General features: G+C 45.2%; 1 pseudogene; it reads left to right on the top strand.

The window, feature by feature from the left end:
* The first annotated feature begins 9,370 nt into the window (after positions 1-9,370).
* On the top strand, positions 9,371-13,629 carry LOC133890394 (DEAD-box ATP-dependent RNA helicase 36-like; annotated as a pseudogene).
* The last annotated feature ends 349 nt before the right edge of the window (positions 13,630-13,978 follow it).

The following is a 13,978-nucleotide window of genomic DNA, read 5'->3' as shown; positions in this document are numbered from 1 at the left end:
TATAAATATATATGTGTACATACACGAGAGAAAATAGGAAAAGAAATAGAGAAGCTTTTTGAGTTATAGATCGAAGCACGTCTCTCCTTTTCTCTTTCTTTCTTCTCTCTGTTCGGCCCACCCAACCAAACCGGGCTAGCCCGCTATCTCCTCTCCCCTCTTTTCTCTGCTCAGCACAGCAGCAGCATTAGCCGGCCGTCGTTGTGTGGATGCCGTCGTGTCCAAGCCAGAGATCGATTGCCAAACCGCCAAGCAGGATCGGGAGGACTTCTAGAAGTTCAAGCCTGTGGTAGATTGGCCAAAGCTCGAGCCAAACCCGAGATGTCCACGAGAGTTCAATCACCGGCCGCACGGTACCTCAATCAAATTCACGAGATTGTGTTGGAAATAAGCTACGGAGTAAAAGAAGGAAGAATCTGGAGGCTATACTCTTTTGCCCAAGAGATAGGATTCCAAGCTAGTTTGAATCGATGGAATCACAGTTCGGATCGCCACTGCCGTCTCTTTTCAAATCTGAGTAGAATTGGAGATAGGGAGCCTCCCGTGTATAAATATGCGTCCCTACACCCTCCTTAGAGCATCCTGCAACTTTTGCCCATCAAAACGAGGCGAAATCATCCGCAGAGGCCGTCTTTGACGAGAGCTAAAGCTTCAAGCCGTCGCTAGCCTCAACCACGCACCGTCAACAACAACACGTAGCCCAGTCGTGTTCGTCGTGAGCACGTGGTCGTTTTTCACCGCTCGTCACAGCGTTTGGAGCACGACGATGAGCTTTTCGCCGCTCACCGGTGATGCTGAAATGTCGCCTAGAGGGGGGATGAATAGACAAAATCTAAAAATTCTGCAAACTTAAAACAGTGGATTAAAAAAGTTCGGACCTTCCGTACTTTTGTTCGGAACATTCACACTTGTCCGGAGGTTTCGAAGAAAAGTGCGGATACTCCAGACCTTTTAAGAAAGCTTGAACTGGAGCAAAATATGAGATAAGGTGTGATAATTTTATAAGTTACCAAGCATCAGTAGATGTATGCCAGCCTATAAGACCAAATACCTACAGCTCAAACTTTGCAACGAGATAGATCGGGTTTAAACCCTAGAATTCTATTCAAATGAAAGATTATAAATAAATGCTAGAAATTGAACAAAGTTGACATAAGAATTTGTTTACCGGAGTTTGGCCACTCCACAAAAAAGTGCATACGTCTCCGTTGAGGAGCTCACAAAGAGCCGGGTCTTTTCTAACCCTATACTCACCAAAGCGACCACAAAGATTGAGATTCGGGTTTCTTACTCAACTTGTTGAGGTGATACAAATGTTCCGAGGCTCACCACAAACTTAGGAGCTCAACGAGCAACGCCTTGCCGTCTAGGTGGACGAACCACCATAAGTAAAGAACTTGAAACCACCGGCTTGACGAAGAAACGAGTGCTCAAAAGATGGCTTTGCACTTCACTAGCACTCTTTCTTAAATTCACTCAACCGTAGCAAAGATCTCAACAAGAATCACAAAAGGGGAGTGGAAAGGAGCTTTAATGTGCTAGAAGCCTTTTGTCTCAAAGCTGGTCGGAATTAAAGGGCTCAGGTGCTGTTGTATTGAAGGGTGTGGGGTTTTTATACTCCACACTAAAAAACTGGCCGTTATGCTCTGAAAAGGGAGGACCCTCCGCACAAATCCGAAACCTCCGCACTTATGCGGACCCTCCGTAGAAAAGTGCGGACCTTCCGCAGTTAGCTGAGAACTCACTAAAGTACGAACCCTCTGCACAAAAGTGCGGACCCTTCGCACAAGTGCGGATACTCCGCAGAAAAGTGCGGACCTTCCGTATTTTTCTGAAACAAAAGTTTTAGGGCTAACTTTCTAGGACTCTCAAGGGTTTGTTTGGACTTTTGAGCACTGTCTCTGTACAACCAAGTAAATTTCATGTCCCTCTTTATAGTACAGCATCCTAAACTCAAATATAAAGCATAAAAGAATTTAAAAAGCATAGGAGCCAAGTCGCTTTCCTTTATTCATTTTTGGGGGGTTCACAACACATCACATTTTTCACTTGATGGAACTAACACCTGTCTATAACTCATAAAACTCATTAGTTCTTTAATTGCTTTGTCATTATCACCAAAACCCACTTGGGGCCTAGATGCATTTTCAGACGCGCCGCCGTTGAAACCCTCTGAGTCATCGTCCTCGTCGTCGGGAGTGAAGGAGACCAAGGTGAGCCGTCTGATCCAAAACCAACGGCCGAGATGTCATCACCATACCCCTTCGGTTCATAATCCCAGTCAGCTGGTGACGTGGAAGTCACGTCAGCACCTGAGTCCAACGTGCCCACCATGTCATCAAGCCGCCTCAGCGTGTGGTGCCGATTTAGTAGCCCAGTTAGCTTTTCGTTTTCTTTTATTTGTTTAACTGTGTTGCTGATGTCATAATTATTAAATATTACACAATTAATAGTTTTCCAATGTAAAAATAATTCCAATACTAATAATAATTAGGGAATTAAATTCTGATCAAATTTAATAATATTTTTGTAGGTTTATTTAATTATATTTAATACTTTTATAATTCAAATAAATGCTAGAAAAATTCAAAATATCCTAGAAAAGCATAGATGGCTTTGGAAAATTCTAAAAAATTTCTAGCAACACAATTTCATCTGTAGATAATCTTCTTTTAGTCCTATTTTAATCTTTAAAAATCATAACTTGTTATTCGTAGCTTTGTTTTGATCTATTCTTTCGCCGAACTGTCCGAAAAAGTGTGATATTGTATGTGATGATGTTTCTTGTGTGATATTTGATTCTTTTTGGATCTTGGTTGTCGGAGGATGGACTCCTCTAGTAGGGATCTGGAGGGACCCCCTCTGAGATTCGGCTGGGGGATGATTCTGAATCTGTTTGCGGGTGAAATAAATGGGCGTAAATGCGATGGCAGGTGGAATGGAAGGATCAGATGCAGAATGCAGTAAATGCTCAGGAGGTTTTTAGACAGGTTCGGGCCGCACTGAGCGTAACACCCTACTCCTGTGTGTGTGCTATAAATGCTTCTGAGAAAGTCTCTCAGAGATTTTGCTGGATACAAGAATATTTGTCTATCCTAGACCTTCGGGCTCCTTGTTCTTCGGTGATCTCAACTTCTGTGCTTATACTAGACCTGTCTTCTTCCTCGGCTTCCTACTCGCCTGAGCTTCTGTTACCTCAACTTGTCCGAGAATCGTCTCTCTCTATCTCCGGGAGCCTGCCCCGCCTTAAATACTCGACGGCGGTAGCGTGCCCAGAAAGGGAGGGCACGAGTTCCAATGCACCATAAATGGAAAGCAACCATCATGGGCTGTTGCGCGAAGTGACGGGGAGGGTTGAAAACGCACCCCCGTCCAGTCTTGTTCGTCATGATGCTGTTCTGCAACGGGCGCCGCGAAGAGGGCCCACCGGGCAGCCACTGAGCAGCCCGGCGTGCTTGTTCGGTCAGAGCGAGTCTGACGTAGCAGGACGGGAGGCGGGGCGCTTTGGGCTTCGCTATGTTATCCCTAGGCGCGCCAGATGACGTGGGATGGGACCCGTGCATTAAATATCCCCACGCCTCCCTGCCAAGCCGTGGCAGGGGCTGACACCGAGCGTGACAGGAGCAGTGGGAAGTGACATGCCACGCGCCCTCTTAAATGCGGCATCGGGCCTTTCACTGGTTGACATCTCACCGCTGGACCTCTGTGGGGGCCACTGGTGAAGGACTTCTTAGGCCGTCGGGGAACCGAGTGCTCGGGGGTCACTGTTCACAGCCCCGAGTACTCTCTCCCAGATATACCCTCTCTTAATCCTCAGGGAACTGAGTGCCCAGGGGCCACTGTTCATGACCCCGAGCACTCTCTCCCGGAATCTGACTAATCGGGTCCTTGGGGAACCGAGTGCTCGGGGGCCACTGCTCGCGACCCCGAGCACTCTCTCCCGGAATTGATTTCCTTTGGGTCTTCGGGGTACTCAGGTGCTCGGGGGCCGCTGCTCGCGGCCCCGAGCACCCCCTTCCCGGTATTCGGTTCTTCTGGTCGTCGGGGGACTTGAGTGCTCGGGGGCCACTGTTCATAGCCCCGAGCACTCTCTTCCTGGCACTTGGTCTTCTTGGGCCATCGGGGAACTCGGGCACTCGGGGACCACTGTTCATGGCCCCGAGCACCCTCTCCCGGGACTTAGTCTTCTCGGACCTCGGGGAGATGATCCCCGTGGGAGGGCGCCACGTGGCAACTTACTGATCCGGCCTCGAGACTCGGGGACCCCTGGTTCCTGTGTCACCGATATTGGTGTTTATGTGTTGTTATTTTTTGTAGTATGTTGCAAGTAAAACACCAACGTTCAGGAGGAGCTAGAAGGTCTGCAGGATCAAGATTTGGAAGAGCCAACTGAGTTCAGTGAAACAAGTTGTGTTCTTGAACATATTTATTCCGGTTGTTAAACATTTTATTTTACAAACACACATGCTAATAATTTTGTTGGGAATCCCATGAATTAGGATTTACCCTAGTTTTTCCTTATCATTCTTAGTATTATAGATGGTTTTGGGTTATGAAGGGTAGATGATGCTTAGCCTTGTTTTAGAATGGCGATCATGATAATTGTTCCATTAGCATGATAATGGTACTATGTAACAATGATAAAATATGATGGAATAATTTTTGTAGCAACATGACGTAGAGATATGACCATGAGGTATGATGAGATGTGTGATCGAAAAAGTGGTAGTCTTGCTCAAATCTAATGATCGGTTAGTGGGGTGATCTTTCTGTTTTTACAGTACAACCACAAGCCTGGTATGGAACAGACTTAGCCAAATAATTCGCTTTACTCTCAGCATAGTGTAAACCAAGTTGAAGAGCAACGAATGGAAGGGATGTACTTCCTGGATTTGTAAAGCGCAAGAGGGGGCTTCCACTGTTGAGGTAGAATTATGTGGCAGTGAAACCTTAGCTGGTAGACATGTGCTAGGAGGGGCATTGTAAAGGCTTTGCAGTGGATTCCTAGCGCACACCTCGGTAATATGTAAGAGTTTTCTGTCGGCCAACAGATGCTTCGCAAAATGGGAAGAAACTTCTTGTGGGTAGTGTACAACCTCTGCAGAGTGTTAAAATAGATTAATCAACCGTGCTCACGGTCACGAGTAGCATTGAAAACCTATCATGATTATAACTTGATGTTTTGGTTAGTTGGTCAACTATGATGGGTGAATCACAATTGAGGGTGGTCAATCATAGTGGTGGGACTATGATTGGAGTGTTTAACCTTAGTGGATTGGAAGACCCCAAGATTCGGATCTCCTGTGCCTCCCGTATCAGTCCCTGGATCAAGTAGCTGATACGCATAGTATAACAGTTATAGTATCACAGTCAAACTTTGAACATAAGTATTAAGATTACATAGTATAAAAGGTTACAAATCATAACGTATACTACAAGCCTGGCCGAACGGCCAACAAAAGCATAGTGAAAAGCAGAACCCAAGCCACAGGTAGCTAGGGTGCGAATGTGACTCTAGAGACTACTCTTAAACCCCATCTTCACCTCCGGCACTGGCAGGGTTTGCCTCTTCATCTGAATGACAGCAAAAGTGAGTACGGAAGGCACTCAGTAAGCCCTATACTATTCTAAGGTGTTGATAGATGCATAAATAGGTAATTCAAGGATAAGGCTGTATGGTTTAGTTTATGCGTAAAGCGGTTTATGTAGTTATTCCATTGTATCATTTATTATTGACTTTAACGTCGTTTTAAATATTTTAAAACCGGGTAACAAGCTTTATCTGGGGGGGTTCGATCCTGGGAGGGCCTACACCTCACTCTGCAGTCCCTATTATCACATCTGGTGTATCTCTAGTACCACACGGCTTCTGACGGATTGATACAGGAACCTCATCACACGGACATCTAGTCTACACACTCACTCATCAAGACACACGCACCCAGAGTCCAGTCATCAGGGTTACTACCTTCGCATGTGCATGATCGTGGACACAACTATTCGAATAGGTTTACACTCTGCAGAGGTTGTACAACTTTACCCATGCAATATGCTCAGCCTCCCACCGTTGCAAGCGGAGGAGCGAATCATACCGAGACACTTCAATCACTTTTCCTATCGGGCTTTTCTACGAGACACCCCAGGTACCAGAGACCATGTTCAAAATACCAGATTGGCTATGCCGTCTCTCGAAATATTCAACAGAGGGCCGAATGGACACTTGGCTTCTCGCTGCTCCCCAGCCGCCTAGTATGATGCCTAGCCCAGTCAGGTGAAAGAAGAGTCAAGTTTTGCCCATTCAGGACGCATGGTTGCACGGGGGGTGGCTAAGCATGACGGCGCAATGACTCAGTTCTTAACCGGCCAGAGTAGGTATCTTCTGGCAATAAACACCATAAAGGTGACTTAAGCCCCTAGGAGCATACTCGTCCAGAGTACTACTCCACCTACCCCCGCAAAAACAGTTTTCACCCATTTTTACACATCTCCCACCATATCCCACACGATGTCAAGGATTTCACAACCATCACAGAATTCATAACCATCAAGGATTCATGGTATATGAGTTAACATTGATAACAGTAATTCATTATCTCCGAAGAGGTGCATTTTAAAAGCGATGTCTCTGAGGAGGTGTATTCAATCCTAAGCATGCTAGGTATCAAGGTGTCGTCTATTGTTTAATATAGATAACAACAGGTAATCTTAGCGTGACATGTATTCTAGGTGATAGTACTCAAGGCATGGCATGTGTTTGTTAGGATTAACTATTATAAATAGTTTGTAAAAGCGCAATACATAGCACATGCGATAATAAGTCCAGTTTTAGTTGATCATGTATATTATTTGAAAACCATAGGTTTAGTATGATCAAGAAGATAGGACTTGCCTTCTCCGAAGTTCTCTTCAAGGTCTTGGTTGTAGTTAGGATCCTCCTCGCTCCTGATGCTTCTTGCGCAGCACTCGCAGAACTCTGGTTGCTTTGCAATTGCGACTACGATCAATAAAGGCTATACTAGAAAAGAATCAAATAATACCAAATGAAAAACCAAATGAGCCCTAATGGATATCACAATGTGACATATGAATAGATCTCTAGATGAATTTCAGTGAAAGAATCGCCGAAATCAGAGCCAAAACGGAGAAGTTACGGCTCCCAGAAGTTTTAATCTAAATTAAATAAGAAAAATACCAAATGATACTATTCATGAGTGTGACCTGGAGCTCCTCGGCAGCATGCAGTCGGAGTATCGACGGCGGCGAGATGTGGTGGCGTGTAATGGCGACGACGGCCGGTGGAATGGGGGGAAAGGGGAAGAAATGAGGCCAGGGCGACGCTATTTATAGAGGGAGAGGGAGCATAGAGGGGCGGTGTGCGCGTGATGTAGGGCGGATTTCGGCGACAACGCGACGGTGAGGTGACGGAGCGGCGCCCACCATTTTTCCCGCGGCATGGGCGCTCTGCGCCGTCCATGCGTAGGCGGGGCGCGGAAGTCGCGCGGTGCCAGGCCCTCGGGTTACGGGGGAGAGAGCGAAGAGGGAGAGAAAGATCGGAGAGGACGGTGGTATGGGGGAAAGAGCGAATGGCTCGCCGGTGTCACGGTGGCGAGTGCCAGCGAGGCGCGGTGTCGCGCTGGAGGAGGAAGGAGATCTCGTAGGTGCGGGCTGGGTGGATGTGCGACACGTGGACGGCGCAGCGCGAGCGGGGTGCCGACGAACGCTGGCACGCGCGGCCGATCGGCTGGGTCGGTTCAGCACGCTAGTGGGCCGAGCGTGGGAGAAAAGTGAGGAAAGGAAGGAAAAAAGAACGGGCCGGCTAGTTGGCTGAATAGAGAGGGAAAGAGAGATTCAGCCCGGGGAGAAGGAAAAAAAGAAAAAATGGATATGGGATTAAATTCAAAAGAGAGATTTAAATTTGAATTTTACTTTGCATTAGGATCAATTTAAATGGAAATATTTGAATTATGAGATAGAGGTAAAGCTCCGAGATTTGGGAATATGATTTGAATCAAAGGATTTAAATTGGATTTGGACCTGAGTTGGAAAGAATTTAAGAAAAGATTTGAATTAAGAGACATTTAATTCAAATCTCCACTCAAAGATGCATAAAAACCATAAACCAAATGCGTATGAATCAACTTAAGGCAGAGATTACCTTAAAATAAATTTAGAGCATTTTGAAATACTTAGCCAATTAATACTAATATAAATTTAATTAATATGCTAAATTCAGGATGCCATAAGAGAGGTGCTGAGCGAGTGGACTAGCGCTAACAATTAGCATCAGAGCCTTAAGATTTGGGACCGTGGCGACAGCGGTGCGCGTGGTGAGTCCGCGGCAAGTGCGGACGCGGCGGAGGCATGCTGTGCGTTGTGCACGCGGCGAGCGCTGCGAGTAGGCGGCTCCGTGACGAGCTGCTAGGAGGTGAAGACCAAGTGACGTGCGCACCAGCGGGAAGGCGATGAGGAGAGCAGCGGTGGCACACAAATGACAGACTCCATGAGAAGTGAAGGCCGCAGGTGGCGGCAGACTCCATATGAGATGGAGGCTGGTGTAGGGTGGCTAAGGCTATCATCGTAAGAAGGGGTTGGCTTGAAGCTGATGGTGAGCGCAAGACCAGTCGGTGTGATACCGATGATGGCGCGTTTGTCGCGCAAGCTGCTGTTGCGTATGGCAATAGGAGGTTGTTATGTGTGGCAAGAAGATGTGGTGATCGGCGTTGTGAAGGCGTCATCCAAGAAGTTACTGTGTGAGTGGTTTGGCCGAGACGTGCGGCCGAACGTGGCGTGGCTACAAGCAAGGTGCGGTGTTCCGCAATGGTGAGTTGGAGCAAGTTAAGATTAGGGAGAAAATGTTAGCTATAATCTTAACTTGTACGTGAGTGGAGAACGTGACCGCAACACGAGTTGTGTTAGTGGGCTCGTGGGATGGCCGAGTCCTGTGGATCATGGTTCGTGGTCAAGTGTACGTGTGTTAGTGGAGTGGCATGAGTATCGGCTAGTGCAGTTATATGCACTCTAGTGTGTGGGCTATTAATAGTCGAGTTGTTTCAGTTCGGAGTCGAGGTGAGAGCAGGAGCAAAATGTAGCTTCTAAGCAGTGTTAGCTTATGTGCAGTGGTGTGTAAGTGTTGGTGTGTAGGGCGTGTGTTTCTCTCGAGCTCGTGTCTTCTTGCGTTAAGTCTTTTTGCTAGCTTCTTTCACGTGCGTGTCTTGTGCTTGAGTGTGCGTGTATGTTTGTGCAAGTGAAGAGAAGAGAGATGCTGATCTAGTGGACTAGCGCCAACACCCCGAAGCCTTGACCCCTCCACCGTCGAGGTCGATCACGGCGAACCCGACCCGGCTCCCACCGTCGTGACGGAGAACGGCGAATGGACACCTTCGCGGACCTCGGCCTGTCGCAATGGCTCGTTGACGCGTGCGACGCCCTGCGCATGCGGCGGCCCACGGCCGTGCAGCGACGTTGCATCCCGCGCGCGCTGGCCGGCTAGGGCGTGCTCGGGATCGCCGAGACGGGCAGCGGTAAGACGGCCGCGTTCGCGCTGCCCATCCTGCACCGCATCGGGGAGGACCCCTACGGCGTCGCGGCCCTCGCGCTCGCGCCAACACGCGAGCTCGCAGCGCAGTTCCGCGCGCTCGGCGCGCCGCTGGGGCCCAGGTGCCTCGCGGCCATCGGAGGGTTCGATTCACTCGCGCAGGCCAAGGGCCTCGCCCGCCGGCCCCACGTCGTCGTTGCCACCCCAGGACGCATCGCCACGCTCGTCACCAACGATCCGGACCTCGCCAAAGTATTCGCCCGCACCAAGGTTGGCACACGACTTTCACTGTAACATCAAATCAGACATTAGTGCTGGTTCCTTACTTCCTTATGCTTTTATGTGCTTCATCACCTCGAAATTTCTCATTTTTTTGCTCATAACGTATGTTTTGGTTTGCTCTCGATGGACATACTGCTATTGAAATTTATGTTATGCTCCAGACGAAACTTGCACTTCTTTCTTCACTTATTCCTTGGAGAATTTTATGTTCCTAAACTAGAAAATGTTGTTGGCTGTGTGCAGATTTGAGTTCACTTATTCTGTTATTCACTTTCTTCGCTTCTTTTTTCTTTCCACGCGAATTTGAGTGCCTATTTTTTTAAAAAAAATGGCTGTGTGTATCCTGACATCTTGACGTCCTTGTTGGTGCAGATGCCGGAAGGTGTATTTCAATTATCTAAAAAAAGAAAATGTAGGTGGTGTTTTCTATTGCGATATAATGATCGCAAATATGTACTGATTTTATAGAAGTAGAGAATATTGTTATGCTTATTTTAGTGATCAGATGATGTATTAATCTTTCACCGAGTTTCCTTAGGGATGAAACCCAGTAGCTTAAATTGTTTTTACACTATAAGGCACACTGATTTGGGTAGCTGTAGATGTTCTTGGTGGAGAAGTAAGACCTTTTGTTGTCTATCTAAAGACCTAATGTTGTTCATTGATACTACCAAAAAATAAATGTTATTGATGCAAATTATGCATAGTTTTGTTATGATAGAAAGCTGCAATTTCAATATTATGTCCTATGTGTGCTCTTTCAACCTTTTTTTAGGGTGGGTAATTCATGGCTGAGTGTGAGTGTCAGGGAGGGGTGTCTCTTTGAGTCATCTGTGTTCTATTGTACTAACGGTTAACTACATCCTAAGAAATGTTTCAGTAACTTTTGCTGCTAGTCCCAGATTACTGAAGTGGTTGCCCTTTATATCACAGTTTCTTGTGTTAGACGAGGCGGATAGAGTGTTAGATGTCAATTTCGAGGAGGACTTCCGGGTGATATTGGCTGCTTACCCAAGAAGCGCGAAACCTTTTTGTTTTCAGCAACAATGTCAGATAATATACGATCTTTACTTGAACTTTCTGGCAACAACTCATACTTTTTTGAGGCATATGAAGGGTTTAAGACAGTAGAGACCTTAAAGCAGCAATATATTCATATTCCTCCTGAGGGAAAGGAGTTCCATCTTTTGTACCTTCTGTCCAAAATGAAGGAGAAAGGAAGACCCTATCCAAATGACTGGCGACTGTATCCGTTCAGCCACCGTATTTGTCTCAACTTGCAGGTATGCTCCCCTAAACAATAATTTCCAGCTTGCAATTATGCCCCCCCCCCCACCACCACCACCATCACACACACACACACAATAACTAGTCATTGCTAATGTTGTGTAGGGTCAGAAATCCTCCTGGTTGTGTGCGTCTCATTTTTATTTTAGTTTCTGTTATCAGTATGAAGTGCTAAAAGTCAGATATGTGATGTCTCCATTACTTTTAATTCATTAAAAGTTTCTTAAGTGAAAGAAGGAAACTAAAAGAAATGCTGTGGCACATACCCTTTTCTTGCAAAATAATGCATAGTCTATTTTGAAGTTTGCTGTTTTCACCTGATTTCAACTGAATTGCTTCCTTTCTTTCAAAGGACCTGCCAATATTTGGATCTGCTGCTGAAAGAGCTTGGTTGTCCTGTTGTTTCATTGCACTCTCACAAGTCTCAGTCACAAAGGCTCTTAGCACTGAATCGTTTTAAATCTGGTCAGGTTCCCGTATTGCTTGCTACTGATGTGGGCAGCCGTGGGTTGGATATCCAAATAGTTGATCTTGTTGTCAACTATGACATTCCAAGGTGTCTTATACTAACTATATATGCAACATTTGGTATTCCTTGTCAACACTTTTTGCGAATGTTTCCACCTGACTTGTGTTTTTTATTACTTATTGTAGGATCCGCGTGATTACATCCATAGGGTTGGATGAACTGCAAGAGCTTCAAGGGGAAGGCTCTCTATAAGCTTTGTTACACAGGTTTGCTGAATTCTTGAGTCCTGATGATGCTTTCACCCAATGCAATTATCTTTTGTCCTACTATCTTAAATAATTCATTCAAGGGTCATCGGGGAGGTAGGATATTTTCATATAAATTATATAACAAGTATCAACAGGGTTGGTTGAACAATTTTAATGGAAGAAGTATTCCTAATTGCTTAATAACACGAGTATGTATCAAAAGTCATAAGGTGTCAATGATGAGTCTTAGCTTTACCCACTAGCGCTTATCTGCCGAGGGACGTTGTGCATTTGAAGTAATCAAATCAGAAAATTAAATGGAGTATGTGCATTAAAGTTTCTTACAGAACAGTGCTCAGTTTTTTTCTATGTGCATCCATGGCAATTGCCCCAGTTTTATTGAAACTTGCATACTAATCCGGGTATGTCTTCCTTTTACATGCGATAGAAGATGTTGTTGGGAAGCAATTCGATGCCTACCAGTGCAATGACAAAGAAGTTACTAAAGATATTACGAAGGTATGGCGTCCTGAGGAGGGTTTTTTTGTGCATGTTGCTAACCAGGAATCTTAGCTTGGTTTTCAGTTTAGCATCTGGGTAGCTATTTTTTTTTTGATGTAACAGTAGGATCATCCCCTACTAGTTATATATTAAAATAGAGAAAGAAAGTAGATACAAGGAACATCTATAAACCAAAAACAAAAAAGCAAAAAAGACCTATACAAGTTATTCTAAAGAAGCAAGCCATTGAAACATTGTGTCAACACGACAAGCCTTAGCACAATGGATGACCAGCTTGAATTCTTTCTTGAAAAGCCTCCAAACCTCCTCTGTTGTTGGAGGAACTTCATTGAAGACCCAATTATTCCTAACCTTCCAAATACTCCAGCACATCAAAATGATAATCTCCATGGCAAAAGGGACATTAAGATTCTTTTTGAAAGATCTCAATGTTTGGATCGGTCTATGATGGACATTAACACTAAGGTTTAGTTTTAACCAGCATATCCTTGAGAAATTGCAGTGTAAGAATAAATGATTCCTAGTTTCATCCAACTGAAGGATACAAAGATCACAAGTATAGAATTGCAAGTCCATATTTTTCCTTCTTAGGAGATCTCGTGTATTTAATCTGTCCTTCAGAAGAAGCCAGAAGAACACTTTGTGCTTCATCTGACATCGACTTTGCCAAATCCAATTGAAAATGGGATGAATCTGCTTGTGGCCAATCATGATTTTGTAAACTTTACTGGCAGAGAAGATTCCAGAGCCCCAAATGTATGTCCAAATATCATTGTCTTCAGAAAAAGTGAACTGCCTGAGATACGTTTCAAGATTCTGAAATTGCTCAAAAGCCTGTACTGAAAGAGGAAGGTGGAAGGCTTCATATAAGTTGTCAGCTTCAACAGCCTTTAGAAGAGACAGTCTAATATCCATAGCAAAGGAAAAAAGTTGTGGAAATTGGAGTTTAGAGACAAAACCAGCCCAAATATCATCCCAGAGCGAGATGGTGCTACCATTACCCACTAGAGGCCTAGAGATCCCTTTGTAAATGTCTACAAGTTTCATGATATCTCTCCACCAGAAAGAGCCTTTTTTAGTATTGGGGTAGCTATTGCCCAACCTATTCTGGTAGTATATAGTTTTATGAGCACTGGGTTTAATTCAACTATCAATACATTAAGGTATTCAAAGCAAGGCGTCTTGCGCATACGAAGATGGTGGACGAGGGTCATGAAGAGAAAGTACAAGCCAGAAAAGAGCAAAAGAAAGGGGATGTTGCAAGAAAGCGGAAACACGAAGAATGAAACCTGTCGAACCGGCTAGAGCTTGTTCATGAATCATGATAGATGGCTGTTGTGCTCATTTTCAGCTGTCATGATAGATGGCTGTTGTGCTCATTTTTCAGCTGGAGAGCTACTTGTGGCTTATTCCAGCGAGTGAGCTCGTCCTGTAGATTCTTCTCGTTTTGCTCAGAGAAATGGATGGATGAGATTTTGTAGAAACGCATGTAGAGCCACTATTAAATTGAGCAGATGCACTGGACGTTTCGCTCAGTGATATATGTATTTGCTACTGTTGCATGTACCACATGTCCAGTACCAGTACCACAACAGAGATCAATTTGAAAAAGAGTATTGCTACACCTACAAAAAG

This window comes from Phragmites australis, chromosome 14 (genome assembly GCF_958298935.1).
Source record: "Phragmites australis chromosome 14, lpPhrAust1.1, whole genome shotgun sequence".
In the NCBI taxonomy this organism is placed as follows: Eukaryota; Viridiplantae; Streptophyta; class Magnoliopsida; order Poales; family Poaceae; genus Phragmites; species Phragmites australis.
This window is presented reverse-complemented; position numbering and strand designations above follow the sequence as displayed.